The sequence below is a fragment of the Tenrec ecaudatus genome, chromosome 8 (assembly GCF_050624435.1).
Source record: "Tenrec ecaudatus isolate mTenEca1 chromosome 8, mTenEca1.hap1, whole genome shotgun sequence".
Classification (NCBI taxonomy): domain Eukaryota; kingdom Metazoa; phylum Chordata; class Mammalia; order Afrosoricida; family Tenrecidae; genus Tenrec; species Tenrec ecaudatus.
The window spans coordinates 166,294,813-166,300,812 of NC_134537.1; the positions used below are offsets into that span (position 1 = coordinate 166,294,813).

The window sequence follows — 6,000 nt, forward strand, 5'->3', positions numbered from 1 at the left end:
GATCCCAGTTAAATCCTGACACACATGGAGTTATCATGAGTCAGAGGCAACTCATTACCTACTGGCTTGGTTTGGGGTCTGTCTGATATCAGCAGGGAAGGGTCGGAGTGCGTAATGCCCATTACAGGAACGGTGAGCTCTCCCTCTCTAAGCCAATTTCTCTTTGGGAGCAGGATTTGAAGAGAAGAAGAAAGCAAATGGGAAAAGGAGAGAAGCAGAACACGACTCCCTTAGAAATTTCACTCAAACCATGAAAGGTTATCTTCATCTTTTCCATACTACCTTTTACATCTTTATCTGGATTAATTACCTTAAAATGTAACTATTTGACCCAAGCAGAGGCACAAGCTGGTTTACACAGCTTCCCTGATTGGCCAATGTTTTAGAAAATATTCTGGTCAATGCAGTAACGTCACCAGGGGTAAGACAGGATCAAGGGCAGGGGCAGGTTCTCTACCCCGGACTCTGTTACTTTACATATTTCTGATTGATTCTTTTTAAAAAGTCACAATGTCTTGCTCTATCCTGGGACTACAGAAAAGACTAAATATTCACAAGTATTCTACCTGGGCTTAACGAATGAAACACCTCATCCTAGCCAGAGGTCTGAGCAAATTAATTTAGGATTTACATTAATATCACTTTCTTGTATTGTTATTTCTATTTCAGACCAAAGTTATAAGTCTTCCGAATGAAATGGAGGGCAGTGTTAGCAGCATGGCTTAGTGGAAATGCCTGTAGTCAAGGTAGTCGAGGCTAGCAGACTGTGTTAGATCTCTTCCGCCCCAAAGCAGCTGACTTACCTGAGAGGTTTGCCTGATTCCTCTGGGTTTACTTGAAAAATGAGTGAAGCATGAAACTAGATGTGGAATGGCAAGCGTGTAACCCTTATTGTGTTGCTTCCCTTCCTAAGTCCTTTCTATATGTTGAAAATCAAATCCCCCCCTTATTTGCATACAATAGGCTTCAGGATTCTGCAAACAAAAAACAAAAACACAGCACTCTCAAAAGCCTGGTAACCTCATAAGATAAACTGCTGCCGTTGAATAGATTCCAGCTCACAAAAACCCCCGTGAGATAAAGCCTCGTGCTCTCTGATGTCTAAGGCTCCATCTAGCCATACATTTCTACACAGGTGCCAAGTATCCCTTTTGTTTCTTACTGATAATAAGTACATGTGAAGTTGTTTTTCTGTCTGCCAAGATCCATGTTCGAAAACTAAAATTTTTTAAAAACTACTCACTGACATCCAGTCAATTCTGACTCATACAATCCTGTAAGTCACGGTGGAACTGATACCAGTGGTTTTCCAAGGCTATGGATCTCCTAGGAGCAGAAAATTGCATCTTTCTCCAGAGAAGTAGATGGCACCTTGGAACTGCTGACCTTGCAGCTAGCAGCCCAGCTCCTAATCCATTGTGTCACCAGCTCAGTACTTTTAAATTCATTTTCTCCCTTAATTCAATCCTTCTAACAAAGTGATCCTCAACCTTCCTAATGCCACCACCCTTTAATATAGTTCCTCATGTTGTGATGATCCAACAACCATTAAATTATTTTCTGCTACTTCATAATGTAATTTTGCTACTGTCATGAATCAGGTGACCTCTGTGAAAATGTCATCCGCACCCCCCCCAAGGGGTTGCAACCCACAAGTTGAGAACCGCTGTTCTAACATAGAGTTGATAATACTATAAATTCTATTTCAAAGATTTGGAAGTCGAGCCTTAGAAAGATCAAATATGTCCTTAAGAATACACCATCTGCTATTTAGGAGTACTTGTGCCCATTATAGGAACAGTGAGTTCATCCTCTCTAAACCAATTTCTCTTTGGGAGCAGGATTTGAAGAGAAGAAGAAAACAAATGGGGAAAGGAGAGAAACAGAACATGGCTCCCTTAGAAATTTCACTCAAACCATGATCAGGTACTAAATCCCAACTTTTGTGAATCTAGACTCTGAAATATTAATCCAATATCTTCTCCACCTCCCAGTAAAACTTTCCTGTTCAGCCTAAGGTACCCTTACCACGCAGCAATTTTAGTTGACAGATATTCTGATTTCCTTCCTTTGGATCCTAGAACAAAACTAAAGCCTTTGTCTTCGTTCACTGCAGACACTGGACATGTCCTTCGGAAGTTTGCTTACTTGCTTAGGAAGAAAAGAGCTACTAAACAGCAATTGGAAACCCCAAGCCCACCTTCCAGCACCAGCCATGTAGGGAAGTAAAGGAACTGCTTGGGAAGTGATGCATCACATTCTGAAAACCTCTGCTCCCCAGCTTCCATTTCTCCCCACATTGCTTCCTTTCCTCTCTTTTCTCTCTGTATGGTGTACGCACAGTGTGCTACACCGCGTGGCAGCATTCTAAAGGGCCATTTACTGGCAGGTCTTTTCCGTGAGATGGTGGTGGTTGCTCTGCTGTAAAACCAGTTTGGACCCGGGGTGACCTAGCAGGACAGAGTCAAACTGCTCTGTGGGATTCCCAAGGTCCACAGCAGCCTATGGGGGCATTGCCCTCCGCTGACTGGGATCGCTCCGGGTGACACGGACTCACGGACACACAGCAGTCAGAGCCCAGTTCTTCTGTAAACCCAAACTCATCCTTCAATTGCAGAGCACGGTGTTTCAATTTTAAATGAATGTCATGTTTGCCAAGATCAGTATTTCTTAAGATAATGTTTTAAATTCTGTAACCATTACCATCCTTCGGGAGCTCTTGCAAGAATCCCTGAAGATTTCTGGGTGCATTAGATTATTTACTGGAAGACGGGAAAGTGGGACGCACACAAAGGAGCGAAGGAACTTGTGGAGATCTGCATCTGAAAACTCTCAACCTTGAACCGTCTCCGGGTCTCGTTCCAGTCTGGACACGCGTCCTCCTCATGAGCCCGCGTCTACCTAATGGAAGCTGGCTTGGGCATTTTAAAGGGTCTTGGCAAAGGCACGCGGAATCCACTCGTCATAGAGCAGTGTGCGCACTGGATTCACGAAAAGACTGTGCTGTGTACGGGTACTCCAACCCAGGCAAAGGCCATGGCTACATTAGCTATGCTGCGTCTGCACTTCAATCCACACGGCCGGGTCTGGGGACAGCGGCGTAACCAGGCCTCCTTGGGCAATCATTTCACGCTGGGAGCTCAAGTCCACAAGTCACTCGGTGACCTAGTCTTCCATGCAAACATCATGATGTCTGGGGCCCCGGAACAAAGGAGGTTTGGACACTGGTTTCTTTCTGTCACACCTCCACCCTCCCCAAGGCTGGGACTCCGTGGCCGCAGAGGATTTGGGTGAGATCATGACTGCTTACCCACTGGGTTCAGTCCCCCTGTCTATCTCCCAACAGGATGGGTGCTCAAAGCGGCCCCGTTTGTAAAGACACACTGAGAATTTACAGCCTCCTTTTATGTGGTTTCACATTCATTTCAGAATTTCTTTTGCCAAGTTTGTGTCTCCCGTGGAGCCTTTTCTTCTTTGGGTAAGTATCTCTGCAGGGCCAAGCCCTGGGGTGGGCGGGTTTCCTATCCCAACAGCGACACCTGCTGCTGACGACATCGTTTCTTTGAAAGAAAGTTCTCTGTGGGGCCCGAGATTGCTAACAGATTTCCAACATCTGCACGTGTAAGTGGATTCATTTGGTAGGGAATATATTCTGCGCTGAACAAGCAAAATCAAATGAGAGACCAGGGATAGGAAGAAAAATAAATAAATAAGATGCTTTCTGGGCGAAACAAAGGAGTAAAAGAGACGCACACAGGCCTGGCATAAAGCTGGCTTTGTGCTCACCAGAGAGGCAGAAAGCGGCGGTGGCCTGGGCCCCAGGCTCCCCACGCCGAGGGCTGGTCCTGGGAACTTCTCCGTCCTCGGGCCGGGTTCACCTTCCAGGTCTAGGAAATCCGTCCTCGGTGTTCTCTAAGCCCCTGGAAATGATACCAGGAAATATTTGGCAGCAAAGTTCTTTTTCTCTCATTTGCCTTTAATCTTAGGGAATGATTCTATTACTGTTGATTTTAATTGGCTTTAACTTTTAATGAAAGCAGAATTTGAAGTGTTTATGATTTATGTAATGTTGGAATTTTTTTTTAAGAAAACAAAGCCCACCCAGTCAATTCAGACTCATGCTGATCCTATCTGGGGTTCCTGAGAATATAAATCTCAATGGGAGCAGATCACCTCATCGCTCTCCTAAGGAGCAGCTGGTGGATTTGAACCGCTAACCTATGGTTAGCAGTTCAATGTTTACCTCACTGAGCCACCAAGCCTTCTTGAAAAAAGAAGAGACAACTTAAAAAAAAAAAAAGCCTGCTCTCCAGGTAGGCCTGTAATGTTGAAATTCGTATTTTCAGGTTTCAGAAATACTTGTCACTGACTCACTGTAGAGCTCAGCTTTATTAGGACAGCTCTGAGAACCCAACCCAAGAAATGTCAGTGCTACTGGAGAGGGGAGAGTCGGGTTTGCTGTTGGAAGTACTGACCTGGGAGTCGGGGCAGACTGTTGCTCCCTCGCCGAGCTCCAGCGTGGCTTGCCTCTCAAAGCCATCGCTCTCCACCTAGCAAATTAAGGAATCAAAGTAAAATTCAAGGGTTTCCTAACTTTCAAAAAATTCATGGAATCTCTGCACACAGAGAACATCCTGCATGGGAGTCTCTTTTAAAACAGTGACCAAGGTGGGCATCCTGATTTTCTTCCTCTTCCTCCTTCCCAAAGCAGCCTTGGAAAGACCTTTACCCTCCTGGGATGCTTGCCAAAACCAAAGCCACAGAAGTGACTGCAATTCCAGGTTTCTGAATCTGTAGTCCCATCTGCAAATGAGGGTCACCTGAATCGCCTTTGCTATTTCCATATGTAACTGTGAAAAGCCAGGGCAAAGACTCAGCTGAAAACCTTTAAATCCTTGCAAAGAGTTTAGTACCATGCTACAGTTTACAGGGAGATAGTTTTCCTTTTCTAAACTTCTCTTTCATCGAGTTAGAAATTTTGTTTAGGAGATAATTAAGAAAATCTTGTTTCCTTAGCATACTATATTAAATATAGTCATTTAAATTGTCCTTTATAAGTCTCTATGGCACATATACTTAGCTCATTGTATACCTGAAAAAAATAAATTGAGGGACAGTTCAAGTTTGACTAGCAGTATCAATCAAAGGTGGTTCTAATCCTACCTCCTGGTACTTCCTAGGGAATTACTCATTCCACGCCCCCACCGCTGCAGCCTTCCCTCTGCCCCCATGGTACCTCCAGGCTCAATAATTCTATGGTTCTCTGAAATGTTGTCCTCATGTTCTTGTAATGGAGAGCTGTAGCTTTGCACATGGAGGCGAAATTCATCGTCTGCAGATTCCAACATATTGTGTGTTAGCGCAGCACTCCCTTCTCAGGCTAGCACACATAAAATATGAGCATCCCTAATAAACAGCAGCTGTAGCTGTGGAACAGGCTGGATCTTCAGGCAAAATATCTTTAAGGTGTTCATGGCACATTTCCCAGGGACGTCTTGACCCCTACTGCCTCAGTTATGTAGGATGAGTCAGTATCTGTTGAAATCTCTTAGAAGCATGCTTTCAAGCCCCATCACACCTGAACTGGATAAAACAGCAAAGCCCGCCCCCAACTCACTGTGCACACACCCCCTCCTTTTCTCCCATTTCTCATTTTCCTCTCTCGTTCGTTCTAATTTCCCTGCTTTCTCCCTTATCACTTAATACATTTTCCTCATTATTGGCATCTGGACTGAAGGCTGCAACACAAACACTGAAAGACCAAATCAAGTTTTAAAAAAAGAGAAAAGAAAAAAAGAGCAAACTATTCCCATTTCAGATGGAGGAGCAGATGGAGCTCTTGGCACTTCAGAGGGTTTAAATTGACCCTCGGCACCAAGTGAGGGGAAGGCAGACTGTCACTATTGATGAGGAAACACTAAAGAGACCTGTTTTCCCTTAAAACACACAGTAGCATTTTTGGAGTTCTTTTTCCTCTCTGCAGTTTCTGACTAGAACTGT

The 6,000-nt window shown here is 44.4% G+C and overlaps 1 pseudogene; it reads right to left on the reverse strand.

Moving 5' to 3' along the window:
• LOC142455590 (bifunctional phosphoribosylaminoimidazole carboxylase/phosphoribosylaminoimidazole succinocarboxamide synthetase pseudogene) overlaps positions 1–5,329 on the reverse strand; it is a 92,593-nt pseudogene extending 87,264 nt beyond the window's left edge.
• Between the last annotated feature and the right edge of the window lie 671 nt (positions 5,330–6,000).